Below are 25,595 nucleotides of genomic sequence, written 5' to 3' on the forward strand. Positions count from 1 at the left end.
ACCTGGATCTTCTGCTTTCCAGCCTGCCTGCTTTATGTTGGTAAGAATGTTGTTCATAACCACTTCAGTCTATGCCAGGGAAAGGATATGCAGGTTAAAAAAGAAGAACCAGATGTGAAATTCTATAAAATGCCAGCTGATTCATATCCTAGACTCTGAGGATTTACACATACTTCCACTGTTGGCAGGGCCGAGAGTAGTGACAATTTTGCTGTCACTGATGAAGAACTAGCAAATCAGAGCAGAAAAGGACATCTACCCTAGGGAATGAGAACCTCAACTTCAATAAATGAAGCAACGCTGATGAGATGAAATTTACATTTAAGTCACAAAACTACTGGGACTGGACTGCAATAAAAAAAAATATCAGACAATAAAGCAATATGGTAATGTCAGCTTTTTTTTATTATTGCTGTGTATATCTGCTAGAGTACTTTTTTTAAAAAAACAAACATTTGAACAAGGATTGAATAGAAGCTTTTATATTACAAATTTTATATTCAGGAAATATAAAAAATTAATAATTGACACAGTTTATTAAGGACCTACTATGGGTAAGGAATCTAATACATTTTATTTCATTTAATATACTTGATTCAGATAGATTCATTTTTAAGAGGAGGAAATAAGCTCAGAAAAGGTCAATAATTAGCCCAAAGTCATGCTGCTAATAAGGAAAAGAAGTGGAATTCAAACTTAAGTCACCTGACTGTTAAAACCATACTCTATGTGCCTCGGAATAAAATTCACCATTAATTTTTTAAGCTGTAATGAAAACTGTTAAGGGCTTTCTGTGTTACAGGTTCATTATCTCACTTTATCCTCTAAACTTTAAACCTCTAAATGAGGTAATATTTACCTGTTCTATAGTTAGGAAACTAAGACACAAAGAAATTAAGTAACATGTCCAGTTAGCTAGTGGGAGAATCATGATTCAAATTCCAAGTCACTGCCTCCAAAGGCTCAATGTGTTTCCAAAATCCATAATACTTATGGATTTGAAACATTTGCTTAATGCCAGGTCCTTGGGAACTTCCTCCATTTTGCAACTTTTAGTTTTCACCTGGCTGGCTTTATACTTTATGTGTTTATTCTCTCCTATCTTCTCATTATAGATAACATAACTGTCTAGTTTCATGAAATTTTAGAAATAGAATCCACCCTCTGATAAATTAACCCAGCAAGGACAAAAAGGAAGTTATTAACAAAATACAACCTATGTCCTAAATTTTCTACCACTGAGTTACCCTTACATGATGCTGTAATGCTGCATTTCCAAAATAAGTAAATATAAAAACATCATTTTTAAAAGACTGGAAAATTCAATTCTACTATTTTGAAGGTAATAAACAGATATAACAATTCAAGATAAATTTTTGAAAGCAGCTATGACTCTAATAGAATTTTGTACACTTTAAAAAATAACATCAAAACACTGTAATCTAGCTTTGAAAGCTCTCTACATGTTCTTCCAAACCCCGTTGACCAGCTCTTCTGGTGCATTTGCCATACCATGAACACATCCCTCTCAGTCTTACTTTTAGAACCTGAACAGCTATCTCCATGTTTCCATCTTCTAAAATTAGACTCAACCATTCATCCTCAGTGTTTCTGCCAAAGTCTCAACTATGATCTGTTAATGGCCCATATTCCATTATTTTGAAATCCCACCAACAAATTTGTGGTAATTTGATCATAACATTTTTATCTCCTCTCTCCCTCCAGTTTCACTAAAACAGTAAAGGGAGCACATACAAAGAAAATAAAAGGCATTGTTGAGTGAAATTTTCAACAAATGAGGGGAGAGGAGGTAATGAAAGACAGATAATGTACTTAAAGGGAAAAGGTATAGCTTAAAGAGGAGAATAAAGATCAAAAAAGAGCTGTTCATTTCATAGAACCCTTAGAGAGGCTCAAGATTCAAAATCTCTCATCATGGAACATAGAATATCCACATATACCTCTCTCCCATCCCCTGCATTGGATATTAGCACCAAGGGCATACTACAGTTTTCATGGGAGAAATTTAACTGCAGAAGTCAATACCCAGAGACCTCAGGTACTAAAAAGAGTAACAGTGAGACTGAAGGTAAAAATAGATGGATTAATTAAAAGTCCATGTACTAAGTCACAAGACTCTCCCCCTAGCATTCTCTATCTCGTCAAATGCAAAAAGTTGGGAACCAGCATCTTCCACACACAAGAAATGAAAAATTACTTCCTTGAAAACACTGAACTGCCCTGAGAAAAATATTTTTGTTTTCAAGCTTGAGGTTCTCCAACACCCAAAAGATTCCAAAATGAAGTAGGTCAATCAATAAGACATAGAGAAAAAAAAAAAAAAGACATAGAAACAGATCCTCAAGTCATCTTTTTTAATGCCTCATTCAAATATAGACCCAAGAATCATCAAACACTTGATGAAAGTCTCCAATGTGAGACACAGACCAAAATAAAGAAGAAGAAAAAAAAAAAAAAAAAACCTGGAAAAAAGTGACATATGCTAGAAACATAAAAAAGTCATCAAAAATATTTATCAGTATAATCAGGAAGATATATGAAGAGCTTAATATGACACTCATAATATAGGAATGGGATGCTGTGGAAAAAGAAAAAAGTAGAAAACAATAAGGAGCATGAAAAAATTGAACTTACATTTTACCCAATGCATGTGGTAAACTATATTGTTTAAAAATATTCTCTACTCTTCCCCTAGCATCTGAATTTTTTTCTTCCCAGCCCCATCAATGGCAAGCTATTTGCCATTGATTTCATTTTAGCAAGGAAATAAATGTGTTCCAGTGTAATGTTTCACAGAAACTTTAAAAGCAAGCATGTGGTTTACATTTTTTTCTCCTCTGACATTTGCTCCAGCATTCTGAAACTTCCAAGGAAGATGGTGTGGACAGGTCTAGTGGTGACTACAATGAAAAACTATTGTGATTAAGAACTAAATTTTTGTTGAAAGCCAAAGAGATTTGGAGCATGTTTCTTACTTCAGATAATATAGTCAATTCTGACATTACAATATGGTTGATCACACTGATGGAGCTTCAGACTATTCAAAAAGCCTGAGTCTGAATTAGTAGGTATATGAATAACTAAACAAATAAAAATAATTAACTTTGGGAAAAAAAAACCCAAAACTTTATACAGAAACAAATTGTAAATCTATTACCCTATGTGGCTCAGTAAAAAATATTTATATAGTCATTATAACATAATCACTTGATACTGGTTGAACCAAAAACAAACAACACTGTCAAAATAAGAGGAGGATCTGTATGTGTGTGTTTATAAAACTGTTAAGAAAATCCTAATCTTCACTAAAAGGAAGTCAGTAGAGATGCAATATTGAAAAGCCAACAAAAATAGTATGCTGTGTGATATTTAAAAAATATGTATACAAATACTAGAAGAATTAAAAGATTTAAAGTAGTTGTCTCAGACACATGAGAACCAGAAGATAAAAAGTCTGGGACATTCAACTGCCATTCTTCAATACAGCATTATTTGGCTTATACTGTATTATTTTGATAAAAGATAAATGAAAAAAAAAACAATTTTATCATTTACAAACATAGAGTTCAGTATCCAAGAAACCAACCAAAGAGTTTTAAAAGGGCCAAGAAGAATAATTGGGAAGTAAAGAGGGAATAGGCAAGGGACTGCTATTTTTCACTTTAAACTTCTCAATACTATTTGATTTTCTTGATTTTTTTGCAAGGCAATTTGATAAAATTTTCCAAGGGAAAACAGAAATATCAACTGAAATCTGTAAGTGAAATTTGCTTTTGCTATACTTAGTCAAATCACCAGAAAACAAATTCATGTCAAGAATAAAGTAAAGAACTCAATAATTGTTTATATCCTCGTAAAATCAATAATTTAAAACTGTGACCTCCTCCATATTTTGTTTTGGTTTTTTTATAATGAGAATTTTTAGCACAGTTATCTGGATGCTTTAGGAATCTCAAACATTATTCTAGAGATCTAATGTACAGTACAGATGTAATGTATAGTGACTATGATTATTAATACTATAATACAAACCTGAAAGTTGCTAAGAGAGTAGATTTTAAAGTGGTCTCATCACACATACATACACACATGCGGTAATTATATGATGTAATGCATGGGTTAGCCAATGTTATGGTGATAATAACTTTGCAATATATAAATGTATCAAATCATCACCTTGCAAAACTTAAGCAGTGTTATATGTCAATTATATCTCAACAAAGCTGGAAAAAAGAATCCCAATCATCATCAAAAATAAATTAGACAAATAAATGCAGAAAAAGCCTTTGACAAAATTTAGCACCCATTTATGATTAAAGTTCTTTTTAAAAAAATGGGCATAGAAGGAACCTACCTCAACATAGTAAAGGCCATATATGATAAGCCTACAGCAAATGTTATTCTCAATGGTGAAAAACTGAAAGCATTTGCCCTAAGATCAGGAACAAGACAAGGGTGTTCACTTTCACCACTATTATTCAACATATTTCTGGAAGTCCTAGCTACAGCAATCAGAGAAGAAAAAGAAATAAAAGGAATCCAGATTGGAAAAGAAGAAGTAAAACTCTCACTGTTTGCAGATGACATGATACTGTATATAGAAAACCCTGAAGATAGTATCAGAAAATTACTAGAGCTAATCAGTGAATGTAACAAAGTTGTAGGATACAAAATCAGTACACAGAAATCACTTGCATTTCTGTATAATAACAATGAAAAATCAGACAGAGAAATTAAGGAATCAATCCCATTCACCATTGCAACAAAAGAATTAAATATCTAGGAATAAACTTACCTAAGGATACAAAAGAACTGTACACATAAAATTATAAGACACTAATAAAAGAAATCAAAGATGATATAAACAGATGGAGAGATATTCCATGTTCCTGGGTAGAAAGAATCAATATGGTGAAAATGACCATATTACCAAATGCAATCTACAGATTCAATGCAATCCCTATCAAATTACCAACAGCATTTTTCTCAGAACTAGAACAAAAAATTTCACAATACATATGGCAACACAAAAGACCCTGAATAGCCAAAGCAGTCTTAAGAAAGAAGTATGGAGCTGGAAGAATCAACTTCAGATTATACAAATCTACAGTCATCAAGACAGTATGGTGCTGGCACAGAAAGAGAAATATAGACCAACGAAACAAGATAGAAAGCCCAGAAATAAACCCATGCACCTCTGGGTACCTAATTTTTGACAGGGTGGGCAAGAATATACAATGGGGCAAAGACAATGATAAGCTATAAGCAAGGTGAATGGATAACCCTCAGAAAGGGAAAAACTAATAGCAAATGAAACAACTGACAAAGGATTAATTGTCAAAATATACAAGCAGCTCATATAACTCAATGCCAGAAAAACAAACAACCCAATCAAAAAGTGGGGGGAAGGCCTAACCAGACATTTCTCCAAAGAAGACATACAGATGGCTAATAAACACATGAAAAGATGCTCAACATCACTCATTATCAGAGAATTGCAAATCAAAACCACAATGAGGTATCATCTCATGCTGGTCAGATTGGCCACACTCAAAAAGTCTACAAACAATAAATGCTGGTGAGGGTGTGAAGAAAAGGGAACCCTCTTACACTGTTGATGGAAATGCAAACTGGTAAAGCCACTGTGGAGAACAGTGTGGAGATTCCTTAAAGAACTGGAAATAGAACTGCCAAATGACTCAGCAATCCCACTGCTGTGCATACACACCAGAAACGAGAATTGAAAGAGACACACATACCCCAATGTTCATCACAGCACTGTTTACAATAACAGGGACATAGAAACAATCTATATGTCCATTGGCAGATGAATGGATAAAGAAGATGTGGTATATGTACACAGTGGAATATTACTCAGCCATAAAAAGGAACACATTTGAGTCAGTTCTAATGAGGTGGATGAAACTGGAGCCTATTATACAGAGTGAAGTAAGTCAGAAAGAGAAACACTAATACATTATATTAACGCATATGTATGGAAATCAGAAAGACAGTAATGATGATCCTATATGCAAGGGAGCAAAAGAGACACAGATATAAAGAACAGACCTTTGGACTATGCAGGAGAAGACAAGGGTGGGATGATATGAAAGAATAGCACTGATGCATGTATATTACCAAATGTAAAATAGATGACCAGTGCAACTTTGATGCATGAAGCAAAGCACTCAAAGCCGGGGCTCTGGGACAACCCAGAGGGATAGGGTGGGGAGGGAAGTAGAAGGGGATTCAGGATGGGGGGCCATATGTGCACCCATGGCTGATTCATGTTGATGTATGGCAAAAACCACCACAATATTGTAAAGTAATCATCCTCCAATTAAAACAAATTAATTAATTAAAAAGTAAATTACTTTCAATATGCAATATTATACTTAATATGGCTGGGTAATGCACATCTCAGAATCATTTTTCAAAAACACTGAACAGTTTATACTTAATCTTCATTTAAACCAGTATTTCATTAACTTAACCACAAATTCCAGTTAAACACAATAAATATTAATTAAACAACTATCATATATGTGTGTAAGATTGCCTTAAGTTTTGTAGGAAATAAAAGTTAAACTATTTCAGTCTCCATGATCCAGGAATTTATAATCTTGTAAGGAACATAAGGGCTTCCCTGGTGGCTCAAGTGGTAAAGAATCCACCTGCCAACACATATGCCAGTTCAATCCCTGAGTTGGGAAGATGCCCTGGAGAAGGAAACGGCAATCCACTCCAGTATTCTTGCCTGGAGAATCCCCTAGACAGAGAAGTCTGACAGGCTACAGTCCATGGGGGTCACAAAATGTCAGACATGACTTAGTGACTAAACAAGAACAACAAAAAAGGACATAAGATATGCCTAGCAATTACCATAATAAAGTAAAAAATTATTAGGGCCTAAAAGAGATAGAAAAGGGGAAGAGAAACGAAAATTACTTATAATTCACAGGACCATGGAGCAGATGGTCTTTGAATAAAGGCTCAAATTGAACATACGAAGCCAGAGGAAAGAAAATTATATGGGAGCAAAATAGTAATATCAATAAAGAATGTAAAAAGCAAAGTGTGGCACATGTCAGTCCAGCAAATCATTTTGGTTGGATCATAACTCAGAAGAAAAGAAGCAGTAATAAATAAAGAAAGAAAATATTTTGGGACCAGATCATAGGTTTCTTTGAGGATCAAGTTAACTATTTTAAAATTCATATAACAGAAATTTTGGAGTCCTTAAAGGTTTTTGAGAAACAAGTGACGTATCTAGAATAATATTAAGGAAACTGTACATTTAATCTGAAAATGTACATAGTAAGGATAAAAGAAAGGAAATAAGAGCCATGCTTTATTTAACATTAATAAATAATGAGAAAGTCACATTGTCTGTATAATTATCTTGAAATAAATTTTTGAGAAATATCTTCATTCTCAAGCGCCAAGTACATTTCAAATTTGCATTAGTATTTTGCCAACAACATGAATGTTGTAAAAAAAATAATAAAATAAGCAAGTAACACAGCAAGTAACCGTGCGCTCAGCTGAGTCCAGTTCTTGAAGACTGATGGACTGTAACTTGCCAGACTCCTCTTTCCATGAAATTTTCCAGGCGAGAATACTGGAGTGGGTTGCCATTTCCTACTCCAGGGGCTAGTCCCAACACAGGGCTCTAACCCACATCTCTTGCATCTCCTGCACCGGCAGATGTATTCTTTACCACGGTGCCACCTGGGAAACCCTGAAGTAACACACACAATGATCTATATAAACTCTATAGTTATACTATTGATTAAAATGCTTCCTATTCACCTAAAGGAGGAATAAATGTCTTCAGGTAGAAAAGAAAGAACTAAAGTAAATGCAAAAATTTCCCTTACTTATTTTCAAACAGGTTCTCTTCAAAAAACAAAAAACCTGCAATTAATGAAGTTTCTGAAACATGAATATATCTGAATAGTAGACATATGGTAGGAACAGCAAATGAGCAGACCAAGCTGAAGTCCTAATTTGTCAAAGTAAGCACATTAGTATTACCAATCTGTTAATGTTGACAAGGAGACTCATTTTGACTGTTTCTTTTGTATCAATAAGTGAGTGGATTTCAAATACTCTAAATATAAATACTAAAAGGGGCCCTTCTAAAAGTACATCTCAACCCAATAATTTCTAGAAGCTGTTTCAGTGTAGTCTACAAACATTTGCAGGACAGCAACTCAGGAGGGAAGAAATGTCTTAAGCCCTTGAGTTCTGTACTGAATGCTAATGTATTTGAATATGATGGATTTAATACAGAACTGAAAATAAATGACTTTCAGCAGCTGCACTCTAGACCTATAAATCGCTCTGAGTACTACAAAATCCATACAGAGGAAGAACAGCTGGATAATTTACAACACCAGTATTTGTCAAGAAAAAGCTGAAAATACAGAACCTCCTTTTTTCAGAGTGCACACTTCACAAAAATTAAAAACTATCCTTGAAGAGAATCTATTTGGATAAGTGTTTCTCTTCATATTGGCACATTGTTCCTTTAAAATACAAAATCCTTAATTCCACTCATTTTAAGGAGTACCTTTTTTATTAATCAATTTATTTTAATTGGAGGCTAATTACAGTATTGTAGTGGTTTTTGCCATACATGGACATGAATCGGCCGTAGGTGTACATGTGTCCCCCATCCGCACCCCATCCCCCAGGGCTGTCCCAGTGCACTGGCTCTGAGCGCCCTACTTCATGCATTGAACTTGGACTGGTGATCTAGTTCACATATAGTAATATACATGCTTCAGTGCTATTCTCCCAAATCCTTTAAAAGGATAAAAACAGAAAATGAGAAAAGTTTTCCTTGTGACAAAATGCAAGCACAAGGAAAAGTCTGTTAATGTTTATTTTGTGTTCCAATTGCTATGCTCTGGTAAAATCCTACAAAAGGAAACACATTAACCAGATGACTTGCAGAGCACAGTGATACCAAAAATAGTACTTAAGTTAATACACTAATTGTAAAATTGCTGAGATTAAGTTTATCATTCTAGTTCTTGGACAAGCTTTGGAGATTGAGTAAATGAAGTTTAATATAAGGACAGTCTTAAGCTTCTTAAAAGAATAATACAAGTAGTAAAAATGTGCTCCATATAAGAAGTGAACTCTAGAAATAGAAAGCTGTAGTCACTAAAGGGATATTAGCTCATGTGTCAGCAACTACACAACTTGCTTGCAACTTTCATTAATACAATAGAATGCCTAAGTGCTGGTTTTGGTCACAAATCTACCATTGTTTGAGTTTTCATGTGACTTTGATTCATAAAGAAGCCATTTTGCCTTGATAATAACAACAAAGAAAAAATTTAATGTCCCCAGATGGAACTATGTAGGAATCTGACAATGTGAAAAAATTTGGGCCTATTTTTCAAATGGACCACACTCAGGTTCAGATATATAAGTTCCTTTAAAACAATGATCATAGGAAATTATACCAATTGACTTTATTCTCCAAATAATGTAGTCTAGTGGACTCTAATTGCAGTATTATATAAACATTGGTAGAAATACACACAGAGGGACAGGAGAATGGGCAACTTTTCTGCTTACCCTATACCTCATTTCTCTAATCTCTTTATTTTAAAATTACATAGTTGAGGGCCCAAACAAGGGCCCCTTTCTGTCAATTGTCCTTAAGTTAAACTCAAGTCAGCACACACATAGCCTTTCAGGATATGTACTTGTTGAGCAGAAAGCCAGAGAAAGAATCATAGGCATCTCATAGTAGAAGTAGACAGATTAACAAAAAAATGCAAGCCCTAAAGTTTCACAGAGGGTTGAAGGGCAAAGAAAGAACACATAAATTTATGTGAAATTAGTTTCATTCATATAAACAGAAAGACTCAGCTGCATTTTTCTTAAGGTATACTATTTACTAGCTCAGGGCATGAACCACCAACTAGACAGGTAACTGCGAAGCAGAACTACCAAAGGAGAAATTCTTGCACTGCTTTAAAATGGGAATAGAGGACTATCACTAAATATACCCCTCCAAAAAAGTACCATAGTTTATAGGTCACTAAATCCACAGAACTTTATACATTTATATGATTCTCTTCCCTGCACTTTCGACAGGACTTTGAATCTCTCCCAGAATCTCTCTTAGGAGTTCAGCCACAGAACTGAGCTAACTTAAACGCCCTACCATCCTTGCTGTTCTGTAATCACTGAAGTTGTCCTAAATTGCTCAAGTTAAAATATTCTGTGGTTCTAAACTGGTCCAAACTTATTTCAAGAAAAGTAATACCCAATTTTTTAAAATACCCATTCAGTAAAAGTATTAAGTAAAATCGATACTTTATTAATTCACAGTTGTGAAAGCCAAACCATTTAAGCAATTAAGGATATAGAGTAATATTTAAAGAACAGAGAAGAACATTTTATTTCTTATAAGTTGTAATGCACTGAAGCATCCCAGCAATTACTTGTTAAAGTTTCTGACCTCAAATAACCTTAGAATTTTAAGGTCAATTTCTGGCCTGTCTCTTTATTACTCCAAATATCTATCTTTTTCGTGGAAGTATTTTATAAATCTCTATACCCCACCCCACACCACCACTGCTTAATGGATAGCTATCTGAATTTCAGTCGTTCATCAAAATCATCATTTCCACTTATCTAAGCCATCTCAGCCAGTAGAGATCCCTTTCTCATATGAAGTTTCATACTAGTTGTTATTTGAAGTATAATGTAGTAGTTAAATGCATAAGATTTTACTACTAGACATCCCTATAGCAGAGTCCTATCATTCATTATTTATAAGAGTATGGGTAAGTCACCTAACCAACATAGACTTTAGCTTCCTGTTTGTTAATTGGCCTAATTTCAATATTGTTTTGTCTCAAATAATAGGAAAACCTAAAGAGAGGGAGAGAGACAGGAAATGGCCTGTCAGTGGAGCAATCAGAACAAACACAAGACTTATCAATTAAGTTCATTATAAGACACTCGTGAGGTAATTTTTTCATCTGAATAGATATTATAAAGACTACCTTACATAGTTTCCTGTTTGTTTTTCAAACAAGGTATCAAAAATTAAAGAATGGTCACCAGTCAGAAGTTGTTACACTAGGTTTCAAATACATTCAGTATACTTAAACTTCATTTCTAGAAATTCTAATCAAAGCAAATGATCAGAAATTAAAATAAATATGAACCAATATTCTCAATCCAGTATTGTTTATAACATCAAAAACTGGAAAAAAACTAGAATTCCAGCAGTATTGTTAAATAAATTATACTATATCCATACAATGTAATAATATGTATCAATTGTACTTATGTTTTCAAAAAAAATTAACTCCATCAGGAAATGTTTGATATAGAACATGCAATGAAAAAGTAAACTATAAAATTATATATAGTGAAAATATGTGCATGTTATATGACATTGGGATTTGCTTCAAAATAATATGTGGGGGGATAAAGTACATGTGACACAGATGAAAAAGATGGGCCATGAATTGATAATTATGAAAATGGGTGATGGAAACATAGACGTTCTTTATACTATTATTTTTATTTTTATGTTTGTTTAAAATGTCCTGTATAAAAGATTAAGAAACTTGTAAGTGCATTATGACCTTAATTAAAAGATTCATTACAAATATGTATATATATATATATATATACACACACACACACATGTGCAATATTATATTACTATATATATATATATATACACACACATTGTGTACAATATTATATAACATATATGCTTATCTCGAAAAAGTCACCAAAATATTAACAAAGGCTAATGCTGGGTGGCTGGCCCTTTCATATTCATTAATACTTTTCTAATTAGACTTTCAAATTTATAGGCATCCTGGTTCTTAAAGGATACTAAATTCACTCTGCTTTGTGATGTTAAATTATCTTGAACTCTTAAATTCATAATTCTATATGATGACTATTTCTACCAATTCTATATGATGACTATTCCTACCATAAGAATCCTTTTGGTTGTTTGTTCAATGTCCACTGCCCTCTGAGGAGACTGGCTCCCAGTATACTGAGATGGCCCGTTATTTTCTGAGTATATTGCCGGGTGGTTGTATGTACTGTGAATGAACTTATTATTTATAAAATAAAGGGGAAAGAAGCTTTTATAAAGCTGAATGAAGATAAACTAGAGGAAAGGCAGCCAGGAGTTGGGACACTGAATGCCTCAGTCCCAGGAAGACTAAAGTGAAAGACTATCCTTGGCAGTGTTATGGAAAAGAGATGAGTTTTGAAGTGCAAACGAGTCTAACAAAATTTTGAATGTAGTTTGTTATGAAGTGTACAAGGTAAAATCCTCCTCCTAAATTACTTGCAGTAAAATCAACATTATTTACTGATATTTTGGATGTAAGTTTTTCTGGAGAATGCAAAGAGATATTCAATCTTGAGTTGCTTGTTTCAGGGGGCAGTAATTAGAAAAGGACTGAAATCCATACTAAATGAGTGACATTGATTGTAGTTTTAAATAGCTCATCAAATATGTTAATTCAACCATTAAACCTAGAGTTTAAACAATACCAAGCCTTCCAAAGAGCAGGATTAGTCTATTAGCAGACATAAATAACAATGATCTTTAAACTTGCAAAGAGCTACAAAATCATTAAATCTAACCTCCTAGTTAAAAATCTAAGAACTCTACATGTTTAAATAACTTGTTCAAAGCCACTCTGCTAGTTACAATCACAGCCAAATATAAAACTAAAAATTTTAGGCCTAAGCTCATAAGGTGTATTGGGAGAGATGGAAGGAGAAAAAACAGAACATGAGAAGAGGTGAGAGTGAAAACCAGAGGACAGAGAGAGTTCCACTTGTTGATAATAATAAAGCCTAGCACAACTTTATAAAGTTCCCTGAGCCTTACTATTACACAATTATTATATAAATAATACATTAAATAATATACCCTATTACAAAAGGATACCAATATTACACATTCCCACTTTTCACATTTTCATCAGTATCATCCCTTTGTTGCAGGAAGGGGGACTGCTTCCAGGGCCTGAAACTGGGCTCTTGTCTAACACTCGGAAATGAATTGTCTGAGGAGACACATGTGCTGATGAAGCAAGAGATGTTATTGGGACGGGCCCCCCTGGGTGGAGAGCAGTAGATAAGGGAGCCCAGGAGAAGAGCTCTGCCACGTGGCTGGCAGTCTCGGGTTTCATGGTGATGGGATTAGTTTCCGGGTGGTCTTTAGCCAATCATTCTGACTCAGAGCCCTTCCTGGTGATGCAGCCAAGATGATTGCCAGCAAGGATTCTGGGAGGTGGTTGGACGTGGGTTGTCTCCTTTTGACCTTTCCCGAACTCTTCTGGTTGGTGGTGGCTTATTAGTTCCGTGTGCCTTACCAGGACCTCCTGTCCTAAAACAACTCATACAAATGGTTACCATGGTGCCTGGCCAGGGTGGGCGGTTTCCCTTTTGCTAGTTTTAGAAATCAATCCAATTGTTGAGTTTGTGGCCAATTACCTGTGTCTAGTTCTGGGTTACCTTGGTAAATTTCTCTACTACAAGACTCTAACTGGTTGGCCCTGAGAAAATTTACTTAAAAAAAAATATTACAGTCATATTCAGGTCACTATTGATATTACTAGATGGGATCCCGTCACCTGGCCAATTAATAATGTCTGCTCTGACTCTGGCCACAAATTTGAGTTTTCTTCTATTATTCAAGTTCAATCAGAGCAACAAGCAAAGTTTCAGCCAAGGAAAAAATCTCCCACAGTTATGGGATGGATTTATATAGATAACACCAGGCCATGGTAACAGGTTTAAAGTCTCCTCTATGTTGAAAACAATTAAATCATACTAAGGATAATCAGTCTAGTAACACTAAAAAACTGGGCTATGTGCCCATAGACAGTGCCAATATATAATTTCCCTGGAAGATAAACATTCATACAGAGTAGACTAAATCAGATGACCTGGGATATACTGGGCTACATCAAATGGAAGCTCTTAAGTCTTACTTATGACTTTACTAATACTGCTGGCTATGTTATTTGTATTTCACCTGTTTTACAAAATTGCTGTATCTTACACTGCCAGATGTGTGACTGAGGCCTCTGATAAAATAATATATAGTTCCCTGTGAGATGGATGATGGTAACAGAGTAACTCTAGATATGGGAAGAAGCAACAAGAAGGAATGTTTTTCTGAACCAAGAGGCTAGTAAGACAGGTGATCCAGAGAATTTTGGATACTGTTTTATGGCCTAGCCCAGTAATAACACATTGAGTGACCTGTCAACAAAATCTTTGCCAAACCTGATAATGGACATTCTCAGCACCATGGGATAAAAATGGTCATGAAATGCCCCCCTCAAAACCATAGTCAAGTTTATAAGCAAAAAGGGGCTCTGCCAACTGAAAACTGACACTTACATCTACGTCTACAAAGATTAAATCATGGCCACTGCAACTGCTTACCTTCAACTCCCCTGAAAGTAATTCAGGGTGAAAATCAGGAATGAGGCATTCTGCGCTCTGAGAAAAACTGGCATAACAGGCCTTCAGATAGTTAGATCTTTCCAGGAAAAGATTTTATGAGTCCCAATTCTTGCATCTTTTCATACCTAGAGAAACACTGACATCATTAATGATGACATCTGCTTTGGTTATCAAGGAAAATTTTACAATTAAAAGCCAAAATAGAGTAACTACGGTTCAGACATCCTGGGAAATAACAAGGTGATACTATGGGTGTAATTTCAGACTAGACCTTGCATTGCTAAACACTTGAGTTTTCTGAGTCATGTCAGGTTTGGATGCCACCATTCTCAAAACAATGTCTGTTGGAAGCTAGTAACTGCAACCTTACTCTTTATAAAACTAGGCAACTGGCTACCTGGCTACAAGTATCCCCAACATGCCAGGTCCAAACTGGGTTTCAGGCTTATTCTTATAAAAAGAAATGAGATTTATCTTGTCTATTAAAATTCCAGTTATCACTCCTCCAACTACTTCTAACTGAGTCTGTTACACCAAAATGGCAGGCCAAGGGATTGAGATTTTAATCATACAAGACTCAGATCTAGGACTTGGAACTCAGAAATACTTCCAATTCAGTGTCTATTCCCCAAGCTGAGACAGTCCTATGGCCTATTTTGACAGGAAGTTATCATAGTCATAGTTGCCTAGTTCCCTAAATTAAAACTGAGCAGGACTCTGTGGGACTCTGGAGTACAGATCTGTTCTGTGTTCTACATTTCTCATCTGTAGGATATAGTCTTCATTCAGCCTCCTTGACTTTCCCTGAGATCCAAAGGGTGGATTCAAATAATTGCTAATCAAGGAAGGGATTAGCTTCCTGGCTTCCTAGTGGCTCAGACGGTAAAGCATCTGTCTGCAATGCTGGAGACCCGGGTTCGATCCCTGGTCAGGAAGATCCCCTGGAGATGGAAATGGCAACCCACTCCAATACTCTTGCCTGGAAAATCCCATGGACAGAGGAGCCTGGTAGGCTACAGTCCATGGGGTCGTAAAGAGTCGGACACGACTGAGCAACTTGACTTACTTACAAGGAAGGGAGGGGATATAGAAACAAAGGAGAAACAATCAAATGGTGGTACAGCCTTGAGACAGGGTCCTGGTTCCTACTCAAAAAAACATGCATAACAATGTCCTTGAGTTCTTCTACAGAACTGGGGCCCCACCCAGGTGGAGATGGAGGAACTTCAGGCTGAGCACAAGATTCCTGGAGCACAGCTTTGTTGCCTCACCGCCAATCAATCAAAGTCACAAACCCTGCAGCCCTCACCCCAAATGTTCCCTTCTGTTTCTGGAGACCAGTAATGACCATCCTATTAGATCTCCTGTTTGGCCCCTGTCTATTTCATCTCTGAGAGGAGCCAATAGTTTCCAATTAAATTGCTGTTATTACAAGGGTGAATGCTGGTTTCAGGCAAAAAATACCTTGACTTAGATCAGCTAGAGAGAGACTTCTGCTCTGCTAGGCAGGCCTACACCCATGCACAGCAGGAAGAAGTAACAGAAGAAAGAGACCTCCGCCCCAATTCCCAAGAAGTATTTTGAGTATGAAGTCTCTCAGGGGGGAGTTGTTAGGGGAAGCACACTGATTGAAACCGACCACCCTGGCCAGGCACCATGGAAACCATTTGCATGAGTTGTTTTAGGACAGGAGGTCCTGGTAAGGCACACAGAACTAATAAGCCACCAGCAGCCAGAAAGACTTCAGGAAAGGTCAAAAGGAGACAACACACGTCCAACCACCTCCCAGAATCCTTGCTGGCAACCATCTTGGCTGCATCACCAGGAAGGGCTCTGAGTCAGAATGATTGGCTAAAGACCACCCGGAAACTAATCCCATCACCATGAAACCCGAGACTGCCAGCCACGTGGCAGAGCTCTTCTCCTGGGCTCCCTTATCTACTGCTCTCCACCCAGGGGGGCCCGTCCCAATAACATCTCTTGCTTCATCAGCACATGTGTCTCCTCAGATAATTCATTTTCGAGTGTTAGACAAGAGCCCAGTTTCAGGCCCTGGAAGCAGTCCCCCTTCCTGCAACACCTCCCACTCTCTTTACTTTTTCTTTTATTACCAATTTTAATTCATCTTTATACTTTTGGAAAAAAATGAGAAGCCAGTCAAATATTTCTTATTCCAGAGATGATCTTAACCAAATATGAAGACTGAACTAAATAAACAAACAAACCAATAGCAGCAATTAAGAACTATTTAACATTTTAAAATTTATTCTCTAACAAAAATGTTCACTTAAACATTCTCTCTGCTCAATAGTTTATTAATTGCTTAATCTATGTAATTCATTATATTTAATCACTTTGATTCAGTTGCAAGTCTTTTTGTTTTCCTGGTGTGGCACCCTCACTAAATGTAAAATATATAAGCTCATTGATTGTTCTTTATTTATACTTCTGAGTGACTATGGAAAGTTATTTGATTACAGAGCTTAAGAAGAAACCACTAAGGTGGGGGGGGGGGGGGCGGAGGGGGAGATGCATAGCACTGCTTCTACACTCAGACTACATATTTTCTAATATGTGTAACGCTTTACAATTTGTAAATATTTTAAAATATTTATTATACAGTAGAGACTTCTTAGTAGTAAAGTTTATTTGGAATAAAAATTACTTTCCAAATATATTTTAATCTCATAGATTGTTTCTGTCATTTATGTAATATAGCACAAAAAATTTCTAATGGGACAATCACTCACTATTAAGTGATTAATCATGAACAATTGATATATAATCAAATCACTTTTTCTTTAGTTCTGATATAAATATCCTACAAGCAAAATAAATCAAATTCAATTCATCTTATTTTTTTTAGAGGATACTTGGAATGTAATAAGAAAGATGATCATTTCCAGAAAAAAGATCTTTGGATTATCTTTCACAATATGCATTCATTCACTCAATATGCATTATTTGATCCATCAAATAAATAATGACTACTTACTATATACGAGACCTTATGCTAAGATCACATTATGATACAGAGTGAATAGCCTATGTTTGTAATCAATAGAAAAGTCCTAACTTTTGTTTTAATGGTATTACCAGTGCTCACTATTACACAAATACAGTTTTTACATAATTATCACCTAAAGTAAATTAAAGAAAAATTAAGACTATCATAATAAATATTATTTTGAACTCATAATCTCTATGAGAAATAATTCCACTCTATTCCTTAAGCAAAATTGTCTAAATTTATTTTAAGGAAATTTAATAACTATATGTCATAACCCTACTGCTAGCTTTGGCCACACAAAAATTTTCCTTTTGTATGAGGAAATAAATCTCTAACTGTGGAGAGAGGTACAGAGGTACATAAACAGTGAAATGCCATGGTAGATGCTTTTCTGCAGGTACAGTGCCATGGGAGCACAAACAAGGGCCGAATGCAGGGGAGGCAGACTGCAGGGAAAGCCTCCTCAAAAGAAGTAAACATTTGGTGCAGGCTCTGAATAAGAAAAAAATTTTTTTTATTTTAATAATCAGGGAAAGAGAAAGAGGAAGAATAGGAGAATGAAAGGAAAGGAAAGGGAGGAGAAAATGAACAGCCAACAATTTTACAGGCTCCATAGAGTTTCACCTACATTATCTCATTTAATGCTTAGAACAAGCTATGGGTTAGATGCTATGGGTACTGAAATTTAATAGAGCTGTGTTTCTGGGGGTGCATCCATCGCCATTGACTTTTGAAATTTTTCATCAACCCATAAAGGGACGTGGTTCCCAATAGCAGTCAATTACTCACCACTTGCTCTTCCTCAGAACCTTGATAACCACAAATCTACTTTATGCCCCTATAGATTTGCCTATTCTGGACATTTCATATAAATAAAAATACAATATTTTTGTTTTTTATGACTGACTTCTTTCATTTTGCCTAATATTTCAAGTGTATACAGGTTGTAGTATGTACCAGTACTTTCTTTTACTTCTTTTTATTTCATTTCATGGATGGGCCATATTTTATTTATCCATTATTCAGCTGATGGACGTTGGATTATTTCCACTCTTGACTATTTTGAAGAATGTTGTTATGAATATTTATGTACAAATTTATTCATTGTTTTTGTTCAGTCTCTAAGTCATGTTTGACTCTTTGCGACCACATGAACTGCAGCATGCCAGGCTTCCCTGTCCTTCACTGTCTCCCAGAGTTTGCTCAAAATCATGTCAAATTCATGTGTGGGAATAGTTTTCCATTTGTATTTGGTATATACTAGGGTTGGAATTGCTGGGACACATGGGTCATATGTTTAACATTTTAAGGAACTGGCTGACTAATTTCCAAAGTGGCGATATGATTTTATAATCACACCAACTATGTGTAAATTCTAATTTCTCCACACCCTTGCCAATACTTGTTACATTTCTTAGATTTTAAGACCCCTTCCTAATGGGTATCAAGTAGCAAGTCATTGTAGTTTTGACTTGCATTTCACTAATTGCTAATGATGCTAAGTATCTTTTTATGGGCTTATTGACTATTTCTATATCATCTTTGACGAAATGGCTTCCCTGGTGACTCAGCTGGTAAAGAATCTGCCTGCAATGTGGGAGACCTGGGTTTGATCCCTGGGTTGAGAAGATCCCCTGGAGAAGGGAATGGCTATCCACTCCAGTATTCGGGCCTGGAGAATTCCACTGACTATTTAGTCCATGGGGCCACAAAGAGTCAGACATGACTGAGTGACTTTCACTTTCACTTTGAAGAAATGAGTTTAATTATTATACAGAGTTTTCCCCAGCTTTATTGAGATATAGTTGTTATATAACATTGTGTAACTTTATGATATACAATGTGATGAACAACACATATATATTGTGCCATTCTAATATGTATTAGGAGAAGATATTTCATTGTAGTTTCAACTTGCACTTTCTTGATGATTTGTGATGTTGAGCAACTTTTTACGTACCTGTTGGCCATTGTATGTCTTGCTTGAAAACATGTCTGTTCAGGCCTTCTGATCATTTTTAATAAGATGCTTTGATTTTTTGCTATTGAATTGTATGAGTTCATTATATATTTTGTATGTGAATCACTTACTAGATAATTTTTCTCCCATCCCATAGTGGTATGCAATTTTTCTCCCATCCCATAGTAGTATGCTTTAATTTCCTTTGCTTTATCTTTGGTGTATGCTTTTATCTTTCTACAGTTTGAATATATTACCCACTTCTTTCTAGCCTCCATGATTTCTCATGAGAAGTCAGTTCTTAATATTATTGAGGAGCCACCATACATAATAAGTCCATTTTCGCGTGCTACTTTCAAGTTTTCTTTTAAATTGGCTTTTGACAGATTGAATATGAAATGTCTAGATGAAGATCTCTTTAAGTTTATCATACTTGGAGTTTTTTGCCTGTTAAAATTAATGTTTCCCATCAAATCTGGAAAGTTTTCTTCAAATAAACGCTGCCACTTTCCTTTGTTTCTGGGACTGTCATTATATATATATGTTTGTGTGTGTTCATGCTGTCATTACAGTTGTGTCTGACTCTTTGCAACCACATGGACTATAGCCCACCAGGCTCCTCTGTCCATGGGATTCTCCAGGAAAGAATACTGGAGTGTTTGTGTGCTTGAGAGTATCCCATAGGCTATGTTCATTTTTCTTGATACTTTTATATTCTGCTTTAAGATTTCCTTAAATGCCTTGACTCAGACTGATTAATCTCAGTTGGCATATCTTCAAGTTTGCTGATTCATTCTGTCAGCTCAAATCATCTCCTTTAGTTAATTTTAAAGCCCCTTTAATGAATTTTTCATTTTAGTTATTTGTACTTTTTAATTCCAGAATGTCTATTTCATTCTTTTTTATAATTTTTATTTATTTGTAATCTCTATTTGGCAAGATGTTTTTCTCATACTTTGTTTTAGCTTTCAATTACAGCTTCCTTTAGTTCTTTGAATATTTTTAAATTAGCTAATATAAAATTTTTGTCTAATAAGTCTAGTATCTGAACTTTTCAGGGACTACTCCTATTAATTATTTTCCTTCCAATGTATGGTCCATTGTGTGTCTCATAGGTATTTGTTGAAACTGGCATTTTAAATAATTTATTATAATGTGGCAACTCTGGAGATCAATTCACCCCTTCCCTTTGTGTTTTTGTTTTTTTTGTTGTTGTTGTTGTTTTTCATTGCTGCTGCTGTTACTGTTGCTTTCGTCTTTGTTTTAATGACTATCCTGGACTAATTATGTAAAGCTCGTATCATGTAGACAGTCACTGCCTTGTCTGCTCAGTTAGTGTTCAGCTAATGTTTGTAAGATTTCCTTAAATGCCTTGACTCAGTAGGTATCCCCTTTCTTAACAGTGTGTGTATGTGTATTAAATTATGCCTTTTATGTCTGCATTTTAAAACTCAACCCTAAGTCCCTGTTTGCACACAAAATCAAGGTTGGCCCAAGGTGAGAGATTAGGGCCTTTCATGTCTTTTACTGGGCATGCCCACAGTCCTACACATGTGTTGGACTTCCTGGTCCTCCCAAATAATTATATCTTTTCTAAGCCCCCAAAGAACATCTCATTCTCCATATTTTTCTTTTAAAGTCTTGAGCCATCTTCTTGTTTCTTCAACTAATATCATGGCCTCAAGACTTGTGAAGTTAAATAATTGCTGCTAATCATTTACAACAAACCTCCTGAAGTTGGTTCCTTCCACACTGAGCAGTTCTAAGTTAGGTCAATTAAACACAAGCCCTGAAAAAAAAAAAGACAAGCCCTGTGGGTAAGGCTAAGTAGCAACAAGGTAGATTAAATAGTGACAAGTATCTCAGGGAAGTGAGGCTTTGCGGGGGCTTGGGGGTAGAGCTTCAAATTCATTCTGCCCGCTCTAGTCACTGCTAATCACCTTATTTCACAGCTACTATGGTTGTGTGGCTACTGACTTTCTTTTATTATTATTATTATTATTTTCATTTATTTATATTAGTTGGAGGCTAATTACTTTACAATATTGTAGTGGTTTTTGCCATACACTGACATGAATCAGCCATGGATTTACATGTGTTCCCCATCCTGAACCCCCTCCCACCTCCCTCCTCATCCCATCCCTCTGGGTCATCCCAGTGCACCAGCCCTGAGCACTTGTCTCATGTATCAAACCTGGACTGGCGATCTGTTTCACAATTGATAACATACATGTTTCAATGCTATTCTCTCAGATCATCCCACCCTCACCTTCTCCCACAGAGTCCAAAAGTCTGTTCAATACTTCTGTGTCTCTTTTTCTGTCTTGCATATAGGGTTATTGTTACCATCTTTCTAAATTCCATATATATGCATTAGTATACTGTATTGGTGTTTTTCTTTCTGGCTTACTTCACTCTGTATAATGGGCTCCAGTTTCATCCATCTCATTAGAACTGATTCAAATGAATTCTTTTTAATGGCTGAGTAATATTCCATTGTGTACATGTACCACAGCTTCCTTATCCATTCGTCTGCTGCTGGGCATCTAGGTTGCTTCCATGTCCTGGCTATTATAAACAGTGCTGCGATGAACACTGGGGTGCACATGTCTCTTTCAGATCTGGTTTCCTCGGTGTGTATGCCCAGGAGTGGGATTGCTGGGTCATATGGCAGTTCTATTTCCAGTTCTTTAAGAAATCTCCACACTGTTCTCCATAGTGGCTGTACTAGTTTGCATTCCCACCAACAGTGTAAGAGGGTTCCCTTCTCTCCACACCCTCTCCAGCATTTATTGCTTGTAGACTTTTGGATAGCAGCCATTCTGACTGGAGTGAAATGGTACCTATTGTGGTTTTGATTTGCATTTCTCTAATAATGAGTGATGTTGAGCATCTTTTCATGTGTTTGTTAGCCATCTGTATGTCTTCTTTGGAGAAATGTCTGTTTAGTTCTTTGGCCCATTTTTTGATTGGGTCATTTATCTTTCTGGAATTGAGCTGTAGGTGCTGCTTCTGTATTTTTGAGATTAATTCTTTGTTTGTTGCTTCTTTTGCTATTATTTTCTCCCATTCTGAAGGCTGTCTTTCACCTTGCTTATAGTTTCCTTTGTTGTGCAAAAGCTTTTAAGTTTCATTAGGTCCCATTTGTTTATTTTTGCTTTTATTTCCAATATTCTGGGAGGTGGGTCATAGAGGATCTTGCTGTGGTTTATGTAGGAGAGTGTTTTGCCTATGGACACCTTATCTTCGACAAAGGAGGCAAGAATATACAATGGAGAAAAGACAACCTCTTTAACAAGTGGTGCTGGGAAAACTGGTCTACCACTTGTAAAAGAATGAAACTAGAACACTTTCTAACACCATACACAAAAATAAACTCAAAATGGATTAAAGATCTAAATGTAAGACCAGAAACTGACTTTCAAAGCTACTATGGATCTGGTGTGGGGTTAGGGGAACAGAAAAAGGGCAAAGTAAAATACCACAAAAATCAGTACTCTTAATGAAATCCAGCCATTTCTCTTGTTGCAAGCCTTTGATTAATTTTCAGAGTTCTGATAAAGTTGATTATGAACATTTTGGCCACTGTTCTCATTGCTTTTATGAAGATGTGGATTTTCAGATGTCCCCACACTGCCATGTCAAAACTGCTTCCCTGAGGTTATGCTTTTGAATTATATTTAACAGTGAATTGATTTAGTGGAGAACAAAGAAGTATCTTTAAGGTAATTGACTTTTCAATGAAGATAGCAGAATGCATGCAGCCAATTTAGTATTATTTTATTCAAATCCCCATCTTAGGAATAAGTACCACTTATTCTATAATGGTTCATGCACAAATATATTTTGAATTTTTATATTTTACTTACCATGAGGTAAATAATTATTTTTAATTTAATTTTTATAATAACTATTTAGATCCTTTGAGAGAAATTTAACTGAACAAAGTCTAATTTAAAAAATATTTAATCAAGCTGAAAATATGATCATCTTTATCCAAACCAAGTGGTATGCACAGCATTTACACTCAGTCATGTCTGACTCTTTGCAAACCCATGGACAAAGTCTCCAGGACAGAATATTAGAGTGGGTAGCCTTCCCCTTCTCCAGGGGATCTTCCCAACCTAGGGATCAAACCCAGCTCTCCTACATTGCAGGCAGATTCTTTACCAGCTGGGCCACAAAGGAAGCCCAAAAATACTGGAATGGGCAGACTATCCCTTCTCCAGCAGATCTTCCTGACCCAGGAATTGAACTGGGGTCTCCTGCATTGCAGGTTGATTCCTTACCAACTGAGCTCTCAGGGAAACAAGTGATAGCTATGAAGTAATTAGAATAATATTTGTGTTTGGATTATAATTTAACTATAAAAAGTTCACTTCAAAAAAGTAATTCCTCAAAATATGGTAATGTTGAAATCATTTTATAGCATTCTCATAGGTTACATTTGACTGAAGTTCTAAAATGAGTGCTAAAAATATCAGTCTTGTTATTACTTTATTTTCAAATCTTATGTGTGTTAAGAGCCTTTCTACTAACCATCTCTAGTCACACTAGCCAGGCAAACTAAAAATTAGCAAAACACTTATAATGCCTTCTGAACTCCCTTCTTATATTTCATCTATACCCCTATTGTGCTAGTACAGGACTTTATGGACTCAAACTACCGTGTGATTAGTAAAATGCATGCATTCTTACCTATAAACCCTTAAAAAGAAAAAATTATACCAGATGTTAAGAAAAATAAAGAATTATATATCATGGCATCTCCTCTGGAAGTCTTTACAAACTAGTTGATGATAAGATATAATTTCCTTTTCACAAAACATAGTTACCAAAAATATGATAAATACAACAAATATAGCAAATGAGATGGGATAGAGATCCAAATGGTCTAAAATGTTTAGGAAGGAATTAATATAGGAAGTAAGGCTTGAAAAGACTTTGAAGGATAATTAGAATTTAAAGTTTCACTCTTTTACTCATTCTTTTAACCATAAAAACAATGAATAACATAATAATGAGTACACAGTAGGTGAAGATATTAATGAATAAACATTGACTAGATGATTTTGATGAACAGTAAAGAGAAAAAGCACTATTGATGGGAAAAACAGAATGATCAAAAACATAGAGGTAGGAATAAGCATGATATGTTTAAGGGAATGCAAAAACTCTAGCCTTATTAAATCAAATATTATATGTTTATCTGCAAATTATGGCATTATAGAGCTAGCTAAAGGTCCTTAGAAGGGCTTCCTCAGTCGTGGCTCAGACAGTAAAGAGTCTTCCTGCAATGTGGAAGACCCTGGTTCGATCCCTGGTTTGGAAGATCTCCTGGAGAAGATAATGGCAACCCACTCCAGTATTCTTGCCTGGAGAATTCCATGGACAGAGCAGCCTGCCAAGCTACAGTCCATAGGATCACAAAAGTCAGATATGACTGAGCACTAACAATTTCACTTTCAAAGATCCTTAGAAATCATCTTTAGCTTCTGCAGAGCATAGGATACCACCAACAAAATGAAAAGACAACCCACAGAACTGGGGGAAATATTTGCAAATGATGCAACCCACAAGGGATTTGTCTACAAAATATACAAACAGCACATGCAGCTCTATGTGAAAAAATATAAACAACCTGATCAAAAAAATGGCAGAAGATCTAAATAGACCTAAATTTCTCCAAAGAAGACATACAGATGGCCCAAAAGCACATGAAAATATGCTCAACATCACTAATTATTGGGGAAATGCAAATCAAATCTACCTTGAGTTATCACCTCAACAGGTCAAAGTGGCCATCATCAAGAAGTCTACAAACAATAAATGATGGAAAGGGTGGAGAGAAAAGGGAAACCTTCTACACTGTTGGTGGGAATATAAATCGGTACAACAACTATGGAGAACAGTATGAAGCTTCCTTTAAAACCTTAAAATAGCATTACCATATGACCCAGGAATCCCAGTCCTGGGTATATATACAGAGAAAATCATAATCTGAAAGAATACATGCATTCCAATGTTCATTGCAGCACTATTACAATAGCTAAGACATGGAAGCAACCTAAACGCCCATTGACAGAGGAACACATAAAGAAGAAACAG

The 25,595-nt window shown here is 35.6% G+C and overlaps 1 protein-coding gene across 1 annotated transcript in view; it reads right to left on the bottom strand.

Annotated features, from left to right (window-relative positions):
- The window catches only part of CTNNA3 (catenin alpha 3), a 1,844,203-nt gene that overhangs the window by 1,409,054 nt on the left and 409,554 nt on the right, over positions 1-25,595 (bottom strand). The gene's annotated exons all lie outside the window — the stretch shown is intronic.

Source organism: Dama dama, chromosome 15 (assembly GCF_033118175.1).
Source record: "Dama dama isolate Ldn47 chromosome 15, ASM3311817v1, whole genome shotgun sequence".
Lineage (NCBI taxonomy): Eukaryota > Metazoa > Chordata > Mammalia > Artiodactyla > Cervidae > Dama > Dama dama.